This window comes from Maylandia zebra, linkage group LG22 (assembly GCF_041146795.1).
Source record: "Maylandia zebra isolate NMK-2024a linkage group LG22, Mzebra_GT3a, whole genome shotgun sequence".
NCBI lineage: Eukaryota > Metazoa > Chordata > Actinopteri > Cichliformes > Cichlidae > Maylandia > Maylandia zebra.
Window position 1 is genome coordinate 35,061,964 of NC_135187.1, and position 24,152 is coordinate 35,086,115.

The 24,152-nt window shown below is 43.5% G+C and overlaps 2 long non-coding RNA genes across 2 annotated transcripts; both read left to right on the forward strand.

The window, feature by feature from the left end:
• The first annotated feature begins 3,944 nt into the window (after positions 1-3,944).
• On the forward strand, positions 3,945-5,297 carry LOC112430181 (uncharacterized). Its single transcript, XR_003021968.2, has 4 exons — positions 3,945-4,151; positions 4,319-4,484; positions 4,606-4,701; positions 5,153-5,297. It is a non-coding gene; the product is annotated as an uncharacterized LOC112430181 (long non-coding RNA).
• A 6,801-nt stretch (positions 5,298-12,098) lies between these two features.
• LOC112430182 (uncharacterized) lies at positions 12,099-12,714 on the forward strand. Its single transcript, XR_003021969.2, has 3 exons — positions 12,099-12,254; positions 12,328-12,498; positions 12,578-12,714. It is a non-coding gene; the product is annotated as an uncharacterized LOC112430182 (long non-coding RNA).
• The last annotated feature ends 11,438 nt before the right edge of the window (positions 12,715-24,152 follow it).

The following is a 24,152-nucleotide window of genomic DNA, read 5'->3' on the forward strand; positions in this document are numbered from 1 at the left end:
TTCTCAGCACAAGCACAAGGCTCGCATGCGGAGTGAAGCGGGAAAAAAGTGCGAGAGAGAGGGTGAGAAAAAGAAAAACAAACCCCATGGCTCGCGATAAGGAGCCGGCTCGCGTCGTTCACGTCAAAGATCTGGCTCTAAGAGCCATTTCGTTCGCAACCGACACATCACTAATGAATATGAAAAAAGTAACACTACAGACAAATAAAAATGAAATATTATTACACATTAGATCATTATTTTAAAACTAAATTTGGAGTATAAATAGCTCTATAAAGTGTAATCATATTACTCTGAGCAGTGTGAATAACCCTTGGTTTTTAATATTTTTACACATTTTATTGTTAATTTTGACACTAAATGGAATAAAATTAACACTGGAAAGTTAACACTGGCCATAGAGTCAATTTTACTCTAATTTTGAGTGGGACCAAATGTTATCTGAAACGGAATTAAAATCAACTCTCTAAGTGTAAAATTGACACTTGGTTTTTGGTATGTGCAACTTTTTTCAATATAATGTATTTGGTGAAATGCACTATCCCTACCATCATTATGTCAGAGCTCCTGTAATTATTGACGTTAATATTCATCTGAACAAAGCTACTGACACTTTGGCACTGGAATTTACATGATTATAGTGTTGTGAAAAGGTATTTGCCCTCTTCTTCAATTTTTGTTTTGCATATTTAGATAACCCAGGTAAATATACAATGTAGTTTTTACATGATGACTTCACTGATTAAGGGGAAATAAAATTTAATTTAAAACCTACCTGGAACTATGTGAAAAAAACAACTTCCACCTAAACCTAATTACTGGTTGTGCCTTTCCTGGCAGAAGGAACTCCAATAAAGCTGTGAGAAGTCTGTGAAATAATTTTGGCTCACTCTTTGTGGAATAGTTATAATACTTAAGAATAGCTTTTATTCAAACACATTGGTGGGTTTTGGAGCATGGATGGCTCGTTTAAAGTCATGACAAAGCATCTCAACTGGATTTAGCTCAGGACTTTGAAAGGCTAAAGAATGGTTTTGGAGTGGTCTAGTGGGGTTTCTGTTGTGTTTTGGATCATTGTTCTGCTGCAATAACCCAATGGGTTTGAGCTTCAGGTAATGTGGTGCCAAAAGCATGCATTTGATATAAACATGCAGAGTCCTTCTGAGGCAATAATGAGTCACCCAACTTTTGTTTACCGATGTAATATCAGAACATAGGATTGGGCCGAATAGTGTGCAGATTTACATTTAACAGCTTTACAACACTTCTTGGGGAGGAAAAGGGGACAAATGTTTGGGTTATCGCTTTTAATAATGATTGTTAATGGAATAAGTATCTCTTAACTTTTGAACAGAAATAAAGTGGGCACAAACACTTTCAGGAACATATTACAGGTTTTGCAATGATTTAAATCCAGGTTTCCTCTGTAGTGACTCTCATTGCACCTTGATGCACATCTCTCACTGTGACTCGGGGGAACTTAAGCCTTATTTGAGGCAAGCAGTAAAGACCTCATTCCAGCTGTGTAATTACAGTGTAGATTGGTAGATTATTTTGCATTACCAGTGCCTGTCGCTTCCCAGCGAAGAGTCTTACAGAGAATAGAACAAACTATAGAATGAGATCTAAATTCACTACTGGAGAAACATACTCCCAAATTCATTAACAGGTAAAGAAATACATATCAGTATAATGGAAAAGTTGCCTTAGCTTTTACATCTTCTCTCAGGTATCATCTTACCACATTTGATGCTACTGGATCACAGCAGTATTGTAACACTTCCTATTCCTGGTGATATGCACAGTGGTGTTTTCACATTACCAGTGGTTATTATTGTGTGTAACACATTTAATTGCAAACCTTTACATACTATTGCTTTCACATGCTTCATCCAAAGCTCTGCTGAATCACCTGATTTATATAATACCTTGGTAACAATATGATAACCTTCTTATTGCTAGCAGGTTATGTCTGTGTTTGAATTTTCACATCTTTTTAGACTTACCTCATAATAATAAGGTAATATTGGCCGATGTTTTATCATATTTGGATAGTATTACTATATTATAATCCTTAGTTTCCTGCTTTGCTTAAAAGTGTATACCCTGGATTATTAAATGGAAATACCTGTGTTTTCTATGTAATAAACACACTGTAAGACCGAATAGTAATAGTTTGATAAATGAAATGAGTTCCAACTACTTAAAAACCTGTTATAAGTTCATACACCTTTATTTTTTTGAGTAGTTTGAACAAGTTTGTTTTTTCAAGTTATCAGTACTTGAATATATTGATTAGTTTCTGGCATTGCCCTCAAATAATTTGAGTTTTAACACTGACGTCACTTACGTGCCTACGTACATACCTACGTGCGCCACCTGTTTCTTTATGAAGTGCTGGCAACCATCTTGGATTCCTCGCTTCGAGTGTGAATGCCCGCTCATTACTCCGAAAGAAACTTGTGGAACGTTAATATCCGAACAGGAATAAAAACATTTGTCAAGGCATTGCCTTTGACGCTGGATAAAGGAGGGCATGCTATGGTATGTTACGGACTTTTGAACTGGAACAGCTAACGCTCTGCACTTGGCTAGCTGCATTTACCGCCTTTGCAGCATCTTCAGGAGCGCTTTTGTGGTAAGTTTTATTTTTTCTGAAACTGTAGTTCTCCGTTGTAATATGGGTTTTTATCGTCATAAATGTACAACTCTAGCAGGCATTTAAGAATTACATGCATGTGTCGTTTTATCCATGTCGGCTTGGCCCCAAAGTGTTTTGCATGAATTATGCTAATAAGCTCATATTTAGTATGGCCTGTAAATGGCCTGTATTTATATAGTGCTTTACTAGTCCCTAAGGACCCCAAAGCGCTTTACATATCCAGTCATCCACCCATTCACACACACATTCACACACTGGTGATGGCAAGCTACATTGTAGCCACAGCCACCCTGGGGCGCACTGACAGAGGCGAGGCTGCCGGACACTGGCGCCACCGGGCCCTCTGACCACCACCAGTAGGCAACGGGTGAAGTGTCTTGCCCAAGGACACAACGACCGAGACTGTCCAAGCCGGGGCTCGAAACAGCAACCTTCCGATTACAAGGCGACCTCCCAACTCTTGAGCCACGATCGCCCCATCATGGCTCAAGAGTTGTATAACACATTATTAGTCCCAGCCTCTGCTGGGACTAATAATGTGTTAATAACTTTTAGAATAACTTTTCTAATCTCTTACTATTTTAAAAGAAGTCTTTAGAAGGCATTTCTGGATTTGCAGATTATAAACTGCCTTGTGGTTAAATTGTTGAATCAATATGCACTGCTGCGCTGCTTCACACTTAGCGCATACGTGGATATTGATATTAGCTAGCCCATTTGCTAACTGGTGGAACTTGAAACTTACATTTAGTTCTCTGGAGTTGTACATATTAAAACTGGGGCAGCAAAATTGTAGGCACAGGACATATTTACAAAAGCAGTGAATAATCATTACATAATTACGCGGTAGAACTTGGTTTACATTGCAAATAGTTATGTATACTAAATTGAAATGTAGAATCTTCTGAACTGTAAAATTGTTGTGCCTGGTCTATTTTAGGTTAGCTTAAGGGTGAATCCATCAATAATATATTTACCAAACAGTTAATTTTTCGTTTTATTTTATTCTGATGCCCAGTGTTCATTAGTGAAAGACTTAGTTTTTTTTATCTGTCAGGGGCTGGGTCTGTGACACAGAATTTTGAGTTTATTTTGTATTTTTGCTTTCTTATGTTATATTGAAATGAGGTGAAGTTCTTGTATTGTTGTTATTATTAGTTAAGGTTTAGTTGAGTTCTGGGCTGGTTATGTTTCATCTGTGTCTCCTTGGTTGTGTGTCTTTTCTGTTCTCTGTGTAGTCTGTCTTGTCTTCTGTGTTTTACTGTTATGTCCATGTCAGGGCAGAAGTAAATTTTCAGGGGTGAAGATGCTGTTTACCTTGACCAGCTAAGACTACAGATTGTAGATGAAGTCGAGAAAAGTGAAAAGAATCCTGATTACAAAGCTGATGCTCACAACTTTGGCCTTGCAATGCAAAGAGATCATCAATGATGACCTACCAGTAGGTCAGATCCTGGATTGCTGGCCTACTCTGAAATCCCAGTCCCAGGTAAGAATGTATATAGATGTATCTAACAAGATGTATTTTATATCAACTCCTGTTATCTGGCCTGTCTGAACAAATTATGCCTTTGGAGTGTAAGGATTTTGATGTATTTTGCAAAGAATTATAGACTAATTGAAACTTGTAAACACAAATGTATCCTGTGTGTTCAGATCTGTGCAGAATTCCACAGGATTACAAACCTCCACCTGAAGAACCACTTTTATGCTGTTGGACCAACATGCTCCCCGGCTCCAGAGCTTATTCAGAAAGAAAGCTGTTTGCACAGGGAACGTGTCTGATGTCCTGTCTCAGCTCTTCAGAAGCTATAATCTCCAGGTTAGTGGGTTTTTGTCTTGTTTTTTGAGCTTTATTTAATTTGATCAATTTTTCCAATTTTAATTACCATTCTTGACTAGGTTAGCCAATAATTTAAAATAAAAATTTTCTTGTGATGTAGGAACAAGCTGATATCCATGCCCAAAGTGCTGGTGTGCTTCATGCCCTCTCTGCCTATTTGTACGAAGACACCTCTACCTTCATCAAAACATGGGATGTAAGTTTTGGACAAAGTTGTGAACAATATCTTAGTAGCATCCTTGTTTAGATTTCTCAAAACATTATGACACTTTGACAGTTTGAGAAGCATCTCCATGCTTGGATCTGTCTACAACAGTGTCCATGTCACATAATGGAAACACTACATGTTTTTAATGTGTGTAGACCTTCTATAATGTTCCTAGCCCAACCATACATCACTGTACAAATGAAAAAAATATATAACTCCTATTGACTTTCTGTTGTTATTGCTACGAAGAGGTATGACTTTGCTTTACTAAAAGTACTATTTTTGTCAGTTTGTTTTCTCAAATCTTTGGTGTGATGTGGCTTTTTTGTTGTTCAAACAATTGATATCTGAGCTAGTAATAATCCAGAAATGTGACTTGTATAGATGAAACTAAGAGAAATAGGAATGTACTAACATGTAGTAATTTTGTTTTCTGTAGATGATGCATTCTGATAGACCAGATATTAGTGAAGTGCCACTTGGACTCCTCCTGATCAGAGCCAATTCCAGCGATGCAACATTCTTCTGCCCTGAGAAGACTGCAGTTTTGGTCGAGGGTAACATGATCGTTGTTTTCACCACCCTGGCTGATGCATTTCTAGTAATATTTGGACTGACCGACGTCCTGCACCTAAGCTACCCAAAATGTTTGGCCAACATTTTTGACTTTATTCAGAAAGTTTTGATGGGTCTGGAGGGTGGGAAGTTGAAGCCCAAAGTGCTGAGTCTTAAAAATGATCTTTTGGCAGCAGAATAATGTCCAGGATTCCTACACAGCCCTCAAGTGCCTGTTAAAGCAAGTAATTCAGTTTATCATGTTTCCAAGTCTGGATAAGTTTTTTATAAAAAGAGAGAATAGAATAAAGAAATCTTTGCAGACTCTGTTTCATACTTCATTATCTAAAAGCCACATCCAAAGTAAAAGGGGTGATTTTATTTTATTTATTTATTTTTTTCCCCCATTATCACTTGTGTTTTAGTTGATTTTGATTGTGTTTTTAGTCAGATAACTGCAAATCTATAGAGAAAATGAAGGACAATCTCACTACATTTCTGGCTTCTAGGTGGGATCTTGAATGTCACTTAAGGAACGTTCCTCCTGAACTACTCATAACTGACATAAGGCGCTAAGGAGGTTTATAACACTTTGTTTATGTCTCTAAAGAAGTATTTTTCTATTTAAAGTTTTATTGCTTTGTTGTTGAGACTGTGATTGCACTCTACAAATGTGCATTTAGCATAACCACAGTATTGGCATATTAAAAAGGTTACCAATTATATTTCAGTGTATTAGCTGCACTATACTATACTATTACTTTCATTCGGTTTTCCCTCCTAATAATGCAGGATTTTCTTTTCCTTTTGTTTGTTTTTTAATAAAAAGGCCATACTCATGTGTTAGTCCACAGAAGGACTGGTAGCTCCCCTTAGGATAAGGGTTCAGATCACGCGAACAGGTGTGGAATTGGAGCTCTGGGTAGCTCCCCAACTGGGTCTAGACTGGGTCTAGAGAGTATTTTAAATTCAGGGAATTTAAAATAGAAAGTAGCTCGTCCACAGAAGGACTAGTAGCTCCCCTTACGATAAGGGTTCAGATCGCGCGAACAGGTGTGAAATGTGTGTGTTTAGTTAGTTTGTTTGTTTGCTTGTTTTAATTAATTTTAAATCATGCTTTTTATTTGTTTTTGTTTCTAATGTCTCTGTAAAGCACTTTGAATCACCTTGTTGTTGAATTGTGCTATACAAATAAATTTGCCTTGCCTTGCCTTGCCTAATCAAATTTGAATACTCTTAAAACATGTTGTGAAATTCTTTATTTCTAATATTGTAACCTTGTGCCAAAATTTCTGACATTATTCCCTATAAAATGTGGTGGATTTATGTCTTTGGGCTTTTTGTTAGAAAGGCTATGTGTCAAAGTAACTCAATAAATTTGTAACTTGAATTTATATTTTCTGTCTTATGTTTTTACAAGTGTAATTATTTTGGGCACTTTTTTTTTATATCAAATTCAAAACACAGTAGATTTGGATATTACGAGCATTTGTATTTAAAATTTTTGAGTTGTATTAGCTTAAAATGGATAACATTTTGAAACTAAAAATTAATTCCTTAAAGTTACTTGAGCTAGATTTGTACTTGAAACTCAAAATATCAAGTAGAGAGTACTAAACCAAAAATGTGGATATAACATAAAAACATTTATCAATGGTACTTAAAAATATTTATCTAAAGCTAATAAATAAAGTGTGTTTATTTAACTTTTATTTTTAAGTTTTAGTTACTTAAAATATTTTATGTAATCAGTTTCACCAAAAGTTTTGAGTAAAATTAACTTATTGGGTTTTACAGTGCAGGAAACAGAGCTGCAAAAAGCCAAACCGCCTGTTTCTATTTAATAACATCGTGATAACCATTTTAATAACCTTTTAAAACAAACGTAAACAATAGTGATGTCTACCTGGAAAGACCAGTTTCTGTGTAATAAGCAGAAATGTATTACCACGGTAATGATTAAAACAAGCATTAGGAAATCCGGAATTAAAAAGAAACTCTTGGTACAAAAAGCAATTGGAGTTAAAAAAGAAATCATGGAATCAATTTATAGACCGAAATGTATTCTAAACTTTTGACTCATCAAAGCAGCCACCTTTGGCAGATATAACAGCTAAACACACCCGTGGCATTCTTTCTACAATAGAAAAATATCAAATATTGTTCAGAAATGTATCGCACTTGTACATCACTTTGCTTTCACTCTTTTGTCCAGTACATCCCAAACTACCATCTTACCATCTTGTTCTGTTTTCCTGAGGTAGTTCTGGCATAGCTTGGAGTTGTGTTTTGGGTAATTATCTTGCTGTAGGACCCCTAACCAACAAGGTGCATAACAAAGTATACTGCATGGTGCTGCAGAATGCTGTGATAGCCATTTTAGTCCAGGGTACCTCTCACTCTGTACAACTCACCTACCCGGGATCCAGTAAAACAGCCCTAAACTATCACACTTCCTCCTCCATGTTTGGCAGTTGATGCCACACACTGTGGAACCATCCTTTCGCCTACTCGATGGTGTACAAAGATTCTGTGTGATGAACCAAAGATTTCAAATTTTGATTCATCAGTCCATAATACATTCTTCCAGTCTTCAGTAGTCCAGTGACTGTGTTTCATGGCCCAGGCAAGCCTCTTTGTCTTATTCTGAAATATTAGGAATGGCTTTCTTCCCGCAACTTGCCCTGTCAAACCTGCAGCTCGAAGTCTTCTCTTAACAGTGGAAACTGAGACTTGCTAACACAACCACTATTAAGCTGTGCTTGAAGCTGTTCTCCTGTGAGCCACCTATCACACAAACTGTTAACTCTCAGAAACTTGTCCTCTGATTCAGTTGTGGCTTTGGGTCTGCCAGACCTCTTCCTGTCTGAGTGCCATTTGGTACCCACTGGCAGTTCACAACTTACTGTTGTAGCATTTCAAGCTATTCATTAGCCTTGAGCAACTTAAATTGCACTAAATATCTGGAAAAAATGGGGAGTTCTAAAACTTTTGACCAGTAGTGTAACCCTATTTAAAATAGTTTTTGAAATGTTTAAAAGAATAAAACATGTGTAGAGGACTGGCTTTTACAGGATATTTTTATATCAGGGACAAGCAGAGGGACAATACATAATGTGATAAACATATTTCAAATAGGAATAAAAGTGGTCATGGAACACATTTAAAATGTCCAGTACACAAAAATAACATGCCATCCATGGTCTCCCGCTTATCTAATTCAGGGTTGTAGGTGGCGCTTATCAAATTCATGTTGTGGGGAGCACACCAACACCATGCTGCGTCGCCTACATCACTGATTGACCTCTAACCATCCAAAGTTCCAGCCTGTCTCTCGATTAGCACCAAGCCACCCACGTGCTGTCATGTGGCAAGCCTTGTAAAATTTAACAAAGGAACCAAGATGCGGATATGCAGTGAAGTGAGAGGGCTTTATAGGAGGCTGGACCGACGGGCCAGACAGAACATCCTCCGGCGGGTCAGTCATCACAGGCAAATGGGAACCACGAAGAGGCTGCTTGGTACCAAGTACCAAGCAGAGGGTCAGGCAAGTCCTGAGGAGTCAGCTGAATGGGAAGAACACGATCTGGGAAATCAACACTGAAGATATGCGTAGCTTATTTAACCCTTTAGAACCGAGCAGAGCGGTCCCGCTCCGATTTGCCTAACTATTTTTAAATCCCAGTAGAACTGCAACCACGTAAGCTAGCGCAATAATTTTTTTTGCATATGAAACTGGAGAACTTGTACTTACATATCGCACATGCAGCTTTTCCCAGAGAGATGTTTCCTTCCTCTAATATGTTTGCAGAAATCATGTAAAAAGCGAACAAATAAAAAAAAAACCATAATCCTCAGCCAGACTCTTTATCGATCTGATCAGCCGTACACATCACTTCCTACTTTGATTATGCCTCGTCACGTTGTCACCGTGACCTATCACGTGGACCTGTACAACAACAACAGGAAGTGACGTCATTTCACCCGAGAAATTTAGTTATTTCTCTCGCTCGTGTATATTGTCGCTTTTTCTAGAAACATACACGTACAAAACACAGAACACACACTTTTTACACACTCAAACACATCCACCCATTACATTATTATACAGGAACAATCCAGACACACCAAATACTTCACATTGCGCGAAGCTTTGGATCTGATTACCGCCCCTCCTGAATACGGAGCTTCTGGCCATTTGTCGGATCCTGATTCTGCCGACAGTGAGGATGAGGCCGACTTCGTTGAAGGGATTGACCCTTGCCAAGACAAGTATGTATATTGTTTGAAATAAAATAATGTTTTTTATGGAAGAGAAACGTAGCAAAAATTACGTTTGCAGTGCAAAAGAGGAATTTCGCACCGCGACACAATTTTGCCCAAATTACACACCGTTATATAACTCTCGTGCTTTACAAATTGAACAGATGGTATAATTTCTTTTGTGTATAGTGTTGATAATGTTGAAGAGGAGGGAACTGAAGTCTCCTGCTCAACTGAAGCAGCCCCTACTCCGGAGGGAAGCAGAGGGAGGGGAAGGAGTCGGATGACTTGTCCTCCGGCAAAAAGAGGCAAGCGCTCCAGGTCACTTCCCGGTGATGCAGCTGCCTGGATGAGTGAAAAGGACCCTGACAGCTTGCCTCATTCTCTACCGAATTTCTGTCCAAAAAGAAAGCCAGGTGTGCAGCTGCCATTTTCAGAATGTGTGGACAGTCCATCGCCATCTGAACTATTCAAGATATACTTTGACCATGCTGCTATAAGAACACTGTGTGTCAACACAAACAATAATGCAGCTAAAAATATTGCTGCAGGCAAAAAATTCACATGGACTGATCTCACAGAGGCTGAACTGTACCATTACATTGGCATAACACTCTACATGGGGGTTCTAAAGCTGCCTAAAATGAGAGATTTTTGGCGCGTGAATTCGATTTTTCATGTGCAATATCCGTCTGAGGTCATGACCAGAGACCGGTTCCTCACCATCACTTGGAATATTCATATGAGTGACCTGCGGAAGACACTCTCAATGACAGAAAAAAAGGAACTACAGATTATGACTGCCTGCACAGACTACGTCCCCTGTATGACAGTTTACGTGTATCCTGCAAAGCTGTATACCACCCACAGCAAAACCTCTCTGTGGATGAGCGCATGGTTTCCACTAAAGCCAGAGTTTTCCTGAAGCAATACATAAAAAGCAAGCCAACAAAGTGGGGGATAAAACTTTTTGTGCTATCTGACAACACAGGCTACACAGTGGATTTTAACATTTATACAGGGAGGTCAACTCTGGTAACTGGGAAGGGGCTGTCATTTGATGCTGTGATGGCACTTATAAACAAAAACTACCTGGGAACAGGATATCACATTTATTGTGATAACTTTTATACAAGCCCAGCACTTTTTCACCACCTTTATGATCTGGGGTTTGGAGCATGTGGGACATTTCGGGACACTAGAGTTGGAGTCCCAAAAACCAAACTTAACAAAAAAATCTCCAAAAACCAAACTTAACAAAAAAAATCTCCACGACAGACAATCCACCTGATTGTCCCACGAGGGACAATCAGGTGGATCAGAGAGGGCCCTCTCATTTTTATCAAGTGGATGGACACAAGGGAGGTGAGTGTGTGCTCAACTCTGCACAGTGCCTTCTCAGGAGACACCGTGAAAAGGATGTGCAAGGCTGAAGGACAACACAGAGCAATTGAGGTGCCAGTGCCATCAGCTGTAAAGGACTACAACCGCTTTATGGGAGGAGTTGATCTGTCAGACCAGCTGATTGGCTCCTATTCTTCATGGAGAAAGAGCAGGAAGTGGTATGTGACAGTTCTGCACCACTTTATAGACATTGCTGTCACAAACAGCTACTTGGTCAGCAAGGAGCTCTGTGGCAGACTGGAGCAGCAGCCAATGACGCACCAGGATTTCCAGGAGCAGTTGGTCGCTGAACTCTGTGGGGTGTCCTCACAATCAGGAGCGAAGAGCTACCAACACATCCCAGTTGCCATTGTTGAAGGGGCATCTGGTCAAAACAAAGCCACAAAGGGGCGCCGGAAGTGCAGGCTGTGTGGGAAGTGCACACCCTTCAAGTGTGAGGCATGCAAAGTGGCTCTGTGCGTCATTGTGGACAGGAACTGTCACAGGGCCTATCACACCTCCACTACTGCTGCTGAAGAATGATATTTGACTTTTTTCTCTCTCTAAAAGTAATGTGACACTAAGAACTTTTACTGCACTATTGTAAACTTTTTTTTAAATTATTGTCATGTTGCCAAATTGTGCAAAATATTAATTTATTTATTTATTGGTTATGCTCCACCGGGGCTACTGAAAAGCAATATTTGACTGTGCCTTTCTGTATATAAATTCCTGTGACACTTATAAGTACTATTATTGTATTGTACTATTATAAATAGTTCATTTTGATGTTGTATTTTTATTGTCATGTTGTTAAATTGTGCCCAATATGCATTTTATTGATTTTCGTTTTTTACTACTGTTTATAAAAATGATTATATCTCAAAAATGAATTGATGAAAAAACTCCAAATAAATTTTGTGTAGTTTGAAAGGACTTTGTGCAACTTTTTTTCATTTACAATTTTGAGCTATATAGGTTTGATATTTTTGTATCAACAAAAATATGTGAAAAACAAAAAACGTTTTTAAATTTTTTCGTGGTTTATTGCACTTTTTTTTTAGCAATTTCTATAGTTACTATGGATTTGTTACACACATATTATTAAAATGTGGGATATAAGGGTTGTATTGATGTATAGTAAGTTAAAATACTCAAAAAAATGGGCCTACAGGTGTCATGGTCTGGTTGGGCACCTGCAGGTCTCAGACAGCGGCTCCTCCTCCTTTAGGCGGAGTCCGGTTGCCCCTCCCTGGCTGACCACCTGTGAGCAATCGTGCCAGCGGTATATCAGACCTGCGCTCTCAACCACTCATTGCCTGAGTATCTGCTATTCCCATGTTAGTTCAGTGGAGCATCCTAAACCTTGTCTTAATGCCGTGTGATGACTGACCTGTCTTTTCTTGTCCTCAGCGATAGCACCCGGAGTGGAGATCTTGTTCCCCTCGCTCCCGTCCTCCTGGACCTGGGCCGCCAGCTGCTTACACAACGTGGCCTGCCGGCCCACCGCTCACCTGCCTGCCTCCCCACGCCTCGACCGCTTCCGGGTTTTCCGCTCCACCTGTCCCCTCCATCTGAAACCAAGTAAGGCAATTCAATTCAACTGCGGAGGATTATTGGTTGTCTGCTGGATCCCTCTGATCGTGATCTCCTCTTGTTCCAGTGCCCCCGGCCCCTACCTAGTCCTGTTTCTACCTCCCCGCTGTCCCCGCTGTTCAGCCGTCTCCTAGAGGTGTCTAGGTCGCCCTCATTATCACCGACGAATCCTACGCGCCACTAGTGTGGTGGCGTCGCTTTGTGTTTCACCTTTGTTTACCTGTGGGCGGAAATAAATCATTTGTTTTCTGTCACCTCGCTTCCGGGTTGGTTTCTGCGCCTGTGTCCATCCCTGTTCCCTCGTGCCGTTGAGCCGTGACAGTATACTCAGGCCAGTTATATGGACACAGCGGACCCAGCCCGCGTAGCGATCAGTAAGCAGGGGGCTATTATCGGTAGCCACGAACAGACGCTGCAGTACCTACTGGCTCAAGTGCACACACTCACAGACGAGCAGGCTAAAATGCAATCCGACATTCAGTCCCTTCAACCCTCGGCGGAGTCGGAACCCGCCGCCGGTAGCTCAGCGCTGCCCGCCCCGACCGCGCCGTTGCCTCAGCCCGCGGCGGATCCCGAGCCCCAGCGGGGTCACCTGTTTCGCGACGCGGCCTCCCCGGAGCCGGAGTCGTATGCGGGTGACCCAGGGGCCTGTAGCGGTTTTCTGTTACAGTGCGAGCTGGCGTTCGGACGTTCGCCCCGCTCTTTCGTTTCGGACACGGTTCGAGTTTCTTATATAATCGGGAAACTGCGCGACCGAGCCCTGAATTGGGCCGAGGCTTACCTGAGCACACACCCGTTGCCGTCCTGTAGCTACGATGCTTTTCTCGGCGAATTCAAAAGGACTTTTGCCCACCCCGTCTCGGTGGGCAGTGCGGTTCACCGGCTGTTAAATCTCCGCCAGGGCCGCCGTAGCATCGCGGACTACTTGATCGACTTCCGCACCACCGCAGCGGCAGTCGGCTGGCCCGATAAAGCCCTTCAGGGAGTCTACTCGCAGTCGCTTAACGAGGACATGAAGGATCAGCTAGCGTCCCGTGACGAACCGGTTACCTTCGAGGAGTTAGCCACGCTCTCGCTTCGCATTGACAACAGACTGCGGGAGCGAGAGCGGGAGAGGAACTCCAGTACCCGTCGGCCAGTGCGGCGTGCGTCACCTGTTTACATTCCCCCGTCGCCGCTTCCGGTTCAGCCATCAGCCCCAATCGCTGGGGAGAGGGCTGACCCGGAACCGGAACCCATGCAGCTCGGGCGATCCCGGTTGTCTCCGCAAGAGAGAGAGAGACGTCGCCGCGCTCGTTCGTGTTTTTACTGCGGTTCCGCGGAGCATTTCATTGCCGCCTGTCCGGAGAAGGGAAAAGGGGACGCCCGCCGGTAAGTCCGGGGATACGGGTGGGCGGTACCTATAGTGATTCTAAGCCCCGCTTCCTGTTGCCGGTTACGCTCTTGCTCGGCTCCGCAACCCACACGTCCCGGGCGTTAATCGATTCGGGCGCTGAGCAGAGTCTCATTGATATGAAACTAGCCAAGCAACTGAATATTCCCCTGTTCGAGTTGGAGTCTAGCCTCCCAGTTAAAGCACTGGATAACCAAGTTTTCTCCCACATCACTCACCGTACCGCTCCTGTTACTGTAGTCGCCTCAGGCAACCATAGGGAAAGGCTCCCCTTCCTGACGTTCCATTCCTCCAGCATCCCCATCGTCCTTGGTTTCACCTGGCTAAAGCTACATAACCCACATCTGGATTGGGCTGGGCAAAAAGTAATAAGTTGGAGCCCGTTTTGCCATGCCAATTGTCTCGTCTCAGCCCCGCCGTCAGCCGTTGCCGAGCCCGCACGTGACGCGAGTGCTGCCGTGGACCTTTCTGTCGTACCGTCAGTGTACCACGATTTGAGGGAGGTATTTAACAAGGACAAAGCCCAAGCACTGCCCCCGCACAGGCCATATGACTGTTCCATTACATTGTTACCGGGCTCCCCCCTACCCACGAGCCGCCTTTACAATCTGTCTCATCCTGAGAAGGCAACCATGGAAAAGTACATAAAGGACTCCCTGGCGGCCGGCATCATCAGACCCTCCTCTTCGCCTGTCGGGGCCGGATTCTTCTTTGTCGGTAAGAAGGACGGCTCGCTCCGTCCCTGTATTGATTACAGGAGGCTTAATGACATAACAGTAAAAAACAAATACCCATTGCCGCTGATCAGTTCCGCCTTTGAGCCGCTTCACGGTGCCACCATTTTTACCAAGTTAGACCTCAGGAATGCATATCACCTCGTCAGAATCAGGGAGGGCGACGAGTGGAAAACCGCTTTTAACACTCACTTGGGGCACTTCGAATATTTAGTGATGCCCTTCAGTCTCACAAACGCCCCGGCGGTCTTTCAAAACCTGGTGAACGATGTCCTGCGAGATTTCCTGGACCGCTTTGTCTTCGTTTATCTCGACGATATTCTGATTTTTTCCAAAGACGTGGTGGAACATCGGGCGCACGTCAGAGCCGTGCTGCAGCGGTTGCTGGAAAACAAATTGTACGTCAAGGCGGAGAAATGCGTGTTCCACTCACCTTCCGTCTCCTTCCTGGGCTACGTCCTCGCGGGGGGGCAGGTGAAGACTGACCCGGCTAAGGTTACGGCAGTCGTGCAGTGGCCCGTACCTGCGTCCCGGCGGCATCTGCAGCGCTTCTTGGGCTTCGCAAACTTCTACCGGCGCTTCGTCAGGAACTACAGCCAGGTAGCAGCGCCGCTGACCCGGCTGACGTCACCGAAGCTCCCTTTTATTTGGAGCCAGGAGGCCGGAGCAGCGTTTACCAAGTTAAAGGCACTGTTTACCTCGGCGCCGGTTTTGGTTCACCCCGACCCTGGGAGACCGTTTATTCTCGAGGTGGATGCATCTGACATCGGGTTGGGGGCGGTGTTATCCCAGCGCTCCGGCACGGCGTCCAAGCTCCATCCGTGCGCCTTTTTCTCCCGTCGTTTATCACCTGCTGAGCGGAATTACGACGTGGGGGATAGGGAACTGTTGGCTGTGAAGCTGGCCTTGGAGGAGTGGCGGCACTATCTCGAGGGGGCGGAGCACCCATTCATAGTGTGGACAGATCACAAGAACTTGACGTACATTCGTGCAGCCAAGAGACTGAACTCACGTCAGGCACGCTGGTCCATGTTTTTCAGTCGCTTTAACTTTTCAATCTCTTACCGCCCAGGGTCCCGCAACGTGAAACCGGATGCCCTTTCCCGGCAGTTTGACGCCGCGGGGGAGTCGTCCGCCGTGCCCACCATCCTCCCTGCGAGCGTCAAGGTTGGTTCCCTCACGTGGGAGGTGGAGGAGGACATCCGTCGGGCACTGGAGACCGAGCCGGACCCCGGCACAGGGCCCCCTGACCGCCGCTTTGTCCCTAAGGCGGCCCGCTCCAAAGTGATCGACTGGGTCCACAAGGGGAGATTCTCCTGCCATCCAGGAGGCGCGCGGACGAGTGCCCTCATTAAAAGGTATTTCTGGTGGGGGTCTATTGATAAAGATGTCAAGGAGTATGTGGCCGCCTGCTGTGTTTGTGCTAGGGGCAAATCTAACACGCAACGCCCGGCTGGGTTGCTGCAGCCTCTCTCTATTCCACGGCGCCCCTGGTCGCATATTTCTTTGGATTTCGTTACTGGTCTACCTGTTTCTTCTGGCAAGACCGCGATCCTCACTGTGGTCGACAGGTTTTCCAAAGCAGCTCACTTTGTCGCCCTCGAGAGACTCCCCACATCCACTGAAACCGCTAATCTGCTAGTCGACCATGTGTTTAGGCTGCACGGGATACCCTCGGAGGTCGTCTCAGGCAGGGGACCGCAATTTACATCGCAGGTCTGGAGGGCGTTCTGTACATCCCTGGGAGCGAAGCCATGTTTGAGCTCTGGACACCACCCTCAGACTAATGGTCAGACTGAACGCCTCAACCAGGAATTGGAGGCCACTCTCCGCTGCGTCGCTGCCTCCAACCCGGCTTCCTGGTCATCGTTATTGCCGTGGGCGGAGTACGCACACAACTCCCTCACCTCGTCAGCGACGGGTCTCTCGCCTTTTGAGGCCTCTCTCGGCTACCAGCCACCCCTTTTTCCGGAGCGCGAGACCGACCTTGAGGTCCCCTCCGTCCAGCACCATCTGCAACGCTGCCGACGGGTGTGGTTGCGCACCCGCCGGGCCTTGGGCCTGTCCGTCGCCCGCCAGCGCCACTACGCGGATCGCCGCCGCAAGGCGGCACCTGCCTACGCCCGGGGACAGAAGGTGTGGCTATCCGCCAGAGACATTCCCCTCAGGACGGACTCCCGCAAGTTGGCCCCACGCTTCATCGGTCCTTTTGAGGTGGAGCGGGTGGTTGGCCGCTCCGCGGCCAGGCTAAAGTTGCCCTCCTCGTTACGGGTCCACCCGACCTTCCACGTCTCCCAAGTCAAGCCGGTTGTGGTGAGTCCGTTGTGCCCACCTCCTGCTGCCCCGCCGCCCGCCCGGCTCATCGGTGGGCATCCTGCCTTCACGGTCCGCCGCATCCTGGATGTACGCCGCCGGGGGAGGGGCAGGCAGTTCCTGGTCGACTGGGAGGGGTACGGGCCGGAGGAGAGGTCCTGGGTTCCCCGGTCCCGGATTCTCGACCCCGCCTTGCTTTCGGCATTCTACAGAGGCCGGTCGCCGAGAGGCGACCCTTGAGGGGGGGGTGGTGTCATGGTCTGGTTGGGCACCTGCAGGTCTCAGACAGCGGCTCCTCCTCCTTTAGGCGGAGTCCGGTTGCCCCTCCCTGGCTGACCACCTGTGAGCAATCGTGCCAGCGGTATATCAGACCTGCGCTCTCAACCACTCATTGCCTGAGTATCTGCTATTCCCATGTTAGTTCAGTGGAGCATCCTAAACCTTGTCTTAATGCCGTGTGATGACTGACCTGTCTTTTCTTGTCCTCAGCGATAGCACCCGGAGTGGAGATCTTGTTCCCCTCGCTCCCGTCCTCCTGGACCTGGGCCGCCAGCTGCTTACACAACGTGGCCTGCCGGCCCACCGCTCACCTGCCTGCCTCCCCACGCCTCGACCGCTTCCGGGTTTTCCGCTCCACCTGTCCCCTCCATCTGAAACCAAGTAAGGCAATTCAATTCAACTGCGGAGGATTATTGGTTGTCTGCTGGATCCCTCTGATCGTGATCTCCTCTTGTTCCAGTGCCCCCGGCCCCTACCTAGTCCTGTTTCTACCTCCCCGCTGTCCCCGCTGTTCAGCCGTCTCCTAGAGGTGTCTAGGTCGCCCTCATTATCACCGACGAATCCTACGCGCCACTAGTGTGGTGGCGTCGCTTTGTGTTTCACCTTTGTTTACCTGTGGGCGGAAATAAATCATTTGTTTTCTGTCACCTCGCTTCCGGGTTGGTTTCTGCGCCTGTGTCCATCCCTGTTCCCTCGTGCCGTTGAGCCGTGACAACAGTATGTAAAAATGTAAACATAAGGTCTGGCGGACTTGTTCTATGGTAGGTCTTAAAGGGTTAAAATGTGTTAGGTAGAATGTAGAATTATTGTAGAGACACTGACACTGCCCTGGATGCAATAAAGGCCTGAGTGTGTCATGAATTTAGGAGTAGATTTCTAGGAGGCCCTCCCCCACTTTGAACTGTGAAAGTAAGACAAAGAGAAGTTAATGTTGAGTGGAAATTCCCCAGGGGAGACCTGGGTGGGGGTCTCAGTGTTTGTAATATGTTAACTCTGTTTTCTCTGTTGTGTAGAGGAATTTGGTGTAGCTTGGGTGAGGAGATTACTTTTATGATCGGCAGGAAGTCACGTACTCAGAGACACACACACATACAGTGCTCAGTGGCGTGTCTAGAAAATTTTTGTTGGGGGGCCAGGTAGGGGCACAGATTTGGAGAAGGGTGGCAGATGTAATTGGCAGATAATGTTTTAAAAAAATTCTACTAACCGTTAACCATAATTCAATAACCCTATAAACCTAACAACCGAATGCACTTTTAACTCTTATTAGAATGAGATTTTAACCACTACGGTGCAAAGTTTTTAGATACTGCGCTGATAAAGTACAAGAGATACAATCAGTCAGTGTTTATTCAGCAGTCAAGGACATCAATATTTGCATAGTATTTTTATTGACATGTAGTGCACATATGTTTTGGGCAAAAACATTTTTGAATATTAAAATACGAACATTTGTAACAAACAATTGACAAATTATCCAATGCCAATGTAAAACTTTATCTGCCTATTAAAAAAAGAAGATAATCTTCTCACAAACTGGTGTTTGATTTCGAAACAGGAAAAAAGTGGGGAAACAACTGAAAAGACTAACATTTGAATAAAACCTGAAAGCAAGTAAATACTTTCTATGCTGCCTTATGGTAAACTTTGGTAATATTGATGTATAAAGAACAACACTGGCTGATGATGAAATACAGTCAGCTGGCATGGTGACACTGCCAGTATTAACCTGCAGGGCTGGACTGGGACAGAAAATCGGGCAGTTTGACTAGAGACCGGCCCACCAGGTATTAAAGCCATAAAGACTTTGACTGAAAACAAACCCTGTTTTGACAGTGATGTACAGTCTCGTTGGTATATGTATGATTTCTATACATTTTACGTCAGATAAAAACTTTGGTTGTAAAATTTAGATAATTATTTAATAAAAGCGAGATTTTTTAAATGAGAATAAGAAAGAAAAGTATTTCTTTGTGTCCCCCTCTCCCTGTTAATGCCCTACCTGCTCCCCTGGCAAAACTTTGCTAGACCCGCCCCTGCACAGTTACCAGCTGTAGGCTGCTTAGAAAAGGATCCTGGTGTTATTAGTCTCTCAGAAACAGTTCATAACTTCCCTTCAACTCATTCATGTGAACTAAAAGGTAAACCTGTTTCTCCATCACCTGTTCAGCTCTGATGATTCAGTAAGGACATCTCCTGGTTTCATCCTCATGTTTCCCTCTCACCACATATCCAAACCGACATCATGACCAGCAGCTTTACAGCTGTGGATCCAGCCAACATCAGCTGATACTAGAAAGTAATATTAAATAAATTCTAACAACAGCTGATCAAGCTTAAACGTGCAGCTGTTGTTTAGCGCGACATCTATGGAACGCCAGGACTGCCATAATGAATTAATTAAATACACCATTAAATAATTAATTAAATGTGTCAATAATTAATTAAAATTGGAATTAATTAATTAAATAAATAGTTATGACACATGTAATTAATTAATTATTGACACATTTAATTAATTATTTATGTATTCCACATTTTAATTAATTATTGACACATTTAATTAATTATTGACACATTTAATTAATTATTTAATGATATATTTATTTATTTCATTTTGGCAGTCCTGGCGCCTGGCTCTCATCATGAAATAATTTTATCTGTCAGCCTCACCCATCAAACTCAGGGGGCGGGGTTAACGCTGATCGAGTCAAAACCATTGCTTTGGCCTGGTGGCCATTGTTTCTAGCACACAACAACCGGCATGTGGAAGCTAACAGAACTGAGCTTTGAAAAACCCTGTTTGTGTGTCACCAAATACCGTTTTAATATTTTTTTAGCCGAGAATGTAGTGGTTTAATCTTCATGTGTCTGGTCGGTTTGTCAAGATACAGCCTCTTTGCAAAAGTGCTTCGATGATTTCGGAGATGTCTGCCCAGTCTCACGGCAAAGCGTGGGATAGACCCGCTCGCCTCGCAAGCAATCCCACCGACAAAGCGCAGGCCCTGGTACACAGCTGTAGTAACCCCCGCTGACTTCTTTTACTGAGGTTATATTTATCGGTGTTTTATTTCCTGATGTTCTTATGTGTCCTACGTGTTTCAGTCGCCAATTCTGAATTATAACTAACATTAAAACATGTTTAAGGAGGAGAGAGAGCAAATAAATCTGTTTAACATCTGATCTTTGGGTTTTTGTTCAGTAATCAGCGTGACCTGTGTATAAACGCATAAAAGAGATAACGTTGGTGTTTCTGTCATGTAGTAACTGCTGGCTTTAACTGTACAAAGGTTGTTCGACACTATGAAACACATATAGACTTCATGATGTTCGGCTAATATTTTTATTGTGAATATTAATCATGAGGGTAAACGGCCCTGTACACCACGGAGCGAGGTCAGCATATCCACGATATCCTCAGCTCCATGAGTTAACACAGAGTTTCCCAGCTGACTAACTGCCAACTATTCCAGAGACATGAAAATATACAGCATAAAGAAAAGTGTAAGAGACTCAGCAGCAGATTAGAATAACAGTTATACATTTAATAAATCACCAAATTAACAAACCTGTTCGAACAGTTTGAGTTTGTGTTCCCTCAGCTGCAGACTCGCTGCTGTTTAAATGTTTGAAAAGGAAGATTAGATATAAACAAACGTCAAACATAGACTCAGTCTGCCTTCACATTTGATATGAGGCCAGCACGTATAGTGGCTGTGTCCTGTTTTAAGATCATACATGTAAAATTGTTGTCTGACCTCCGTCGATCCAGCCGCTCAGAGTCCGTGGTTACCATGGTTACTGCATAAGCAGCTATAATGTTAACAGCTGGCACTGAGAAAACCTACCAGCAGCATGGGTGTTTATGTTTTTCATTGCAAAAGAACCGTCTGAATGGTTAACTGAAGTTAACTTGGATAAATTATAGTTAAGGAGTATCACAGATAACGCCTACGTGAGCTGTGTGACTGTTCACCACTACACTGAAATCAGTAGGCTATTACTGAAATACACGTTGTCATGGTCTGGAGTCTGCGACTCCGTGTTTATGTTTAGTTTATTAGTATTCTGTGGTTTTGGTTACCTTGGGTGTTTGTACTCTTCTGTTTCATGGTTCATGTTCCTATGTTCTGTGTCCCCCAGTCTGTGTTAAGTTGGTGTGTTATGTCATTGTGTGTATGTGTTTCCTGTTTTATTGTGAAGGTCTGCGTCTTATGTGAGTGTTTTCAGTTTGCCTCCCTAGTCTCGTCACGTAATCACTCCCAGCTGTGTTCCCCACCTGTGTGTAATCTCCCTGTGTTCTCTGAGTGTATTTTAGTTGTATCTTCTGTCATGGTAGTGGCTGGTTCGTCTGTGTTGTTTCCCCTCGGTCTCCCTGCGTCTCTCCGTATGTATTTCCCCGGACCTCCCTGCATCTTCATTTCTGGTTTGTGTTGTTAGTTTACCCAGTTTAGGTTTCCGGTTTCATGTTTTCCCACCATTGCTGTTTGTACCCACCCTTGTAAATAAATATTCACCTGCACCAGAGCTGCCGCCTTTTGGGTCCTTTCTACTACTCCACACGGCTTGCAAACCGTGACACACGTGCTATATCATAAACTATGATATAAATAGGGAGGTCCTATTAACATGTTTAGTTTTAAAGGACACCTTCCTGCCTTTAGTCTCCTTCATGAGCAGTATTAGTTTTCTTCTAACATCCAGAAGTCTGCACGATGTGTTTCACAGTTTGTAACAAGCCTTTGACAGGTAAACATAACATGACCGAAAAAGCCAAAAAAAAAAAAAAAAAGAGAGAAAGAGTGTTGACATAAGAAGAGAAAATGCTCTCAATTATGGAGACAGGCAAATGGTTCATTTATGTTTGATGTGTGTTTATTCCTCCCTAAATATCGTCGGTGAAGTTTGCCATGCACGTCAGATTTTCCTGCGCATTTTTATACCTCTGCCAACAGAGAGAGAAAAAAATCACATTCTAACAGACAGCTGGTGCTTAGAATACAGTTGAATAACTATTAAAAAACAGATGATATTTAGATGATAGTTCAGTCTAACACATGTGCCAGTGAACCATTAAACGTCTGTGAAACTATGCAGTTATGAAACATAACTTTAACCTCAGCCAAACCGATTTGCTCAGTTGTAAATAAAACAGCGAAGTAAACGTGACCCGACAGACAGAACCTGAGTGAATGAAGTCCAGCGTTTAACCACTGAGAGCTAAAACTCAGCTGAGGTTTCAAAGCTGTGTGCCGGTGATTGGACATCAGCCGCTGATGAAGCTGTTCGCCTATAAAGTGCTCTGTAAGGAAACAAGCTCCAGCAGCTCTGCGCTCGGGGAAAACACTATATTTACTTATCTTGTGCAGAAAAATGCGCTGACATTGCGTTATATTGAGCACCGGCTGCCCAGTTAAACTGTGACTATCACCAGGTAACGTAGGCGTGTTTCTTGAATTAGCAGCAGGTGTTAAACAGCTGACAGATGAGGAGGAGGATGCATGCAGGTAAACTGAGGGTCTGTTGAGCTGATCGCTGGTTTCGTGAGAAAAATGTCAGCTCGTTCTTTATGTTACAGAAGCACAGAGACACAAGACCAGGCGGAAAGAGACGATCGTTCGGTGAAAATGAGAATCTGCGAATGCAACATGTGGAACACGGAGAGTGGAATATGTAAACAAACTGGTTAACGTAACCCCCTGGGTGCACTCTGCATGCTAATTGTTAGCAGAGCTAGTGAAATCTCTGAAAACATCTGAGCACTTTTGCAAACATGTTCTATGTTGACAACCTGACCAGACATACGGCGCGACATTCGCGGCTAAAACACTGTTAAAAGTGTAGCTGGTGACAGAAAAACGGGGTATTTTAAAACTACACCACCACCATTGCTGCCTGTGATTTGATCTGCATTCTGGGATACCTGGCTGCCCCAAGTCTACACAAGCAATCGATTATCTAGGATCGACCTGTTTTGACTTACTTTGCACGGCAACCAATCAAATGTTAGAGAAGCTGCATGGGCAGCGTTAACCCCGCCCCCTGAGTTTGATGGGTGAGGCTGACAGATAAAATTATTTCATGATGAGAGCCAGGCGCCAGGACTGCCAAAATGAAATAAATAAATATATCATTAAATAATTAATTAAATGTGTCAATAATTAATTAAATGTGTCAATAATTAATTAATTAAATGTGTCAATAATTAATTAAAGTGTGAAATACATAAATAATTAATTAAATGTGTCAATAATTAATTAAATGTGTCAATAATTAATTAATTAAATGTGTCAATAATTAATTAAAATGTGAAATACATAAATAATTAATTAAATGTGTCAATAATTAATTAATTACATGTGTCATAACTATTTATTTAATTAATTAATTCCAATTTTAATTAATTATTGACACATTTAATTATTTAATGGTGTATTTAATTAATTCATTATGGCAGTCCTGGCGTTCCATAGACATCCGCTGGTTTCCTCTTTCTGGCGCAAAGTGGGCGATAAATAAACAAGAGAGCCGATCAGCTGATCATTGATCAGTTTCATGATTGAAGTAGCAACAGGAGAGGGAGGGGGAGAGAATGAGAGAAGAAGAGGCAGCTGTGCAGCGTAACGACAGAATAAATCCAGCTTTGTGTCTTTTTTTCATTATAGCTAAAGTCCGGGACAAACTGCATCTCTTCTCAGCTCAATACGAAACGCGTAATATTTTCTCTGAATGAGGGACCATTCCATTTTTTAAGGAGCCATTGGCAACTCTACTAACTAACCTTATGAATAAAATAAAGTTCACTATCAGTAACATCATAGCACCCACCCAGCTGTACTGTATAAAAACTCCGTCAAGCTGGCTAGAACGCAGTATGAGTTATTGTAACTGACGGTAAAAAGTCAGCACAACGAAAATAAACT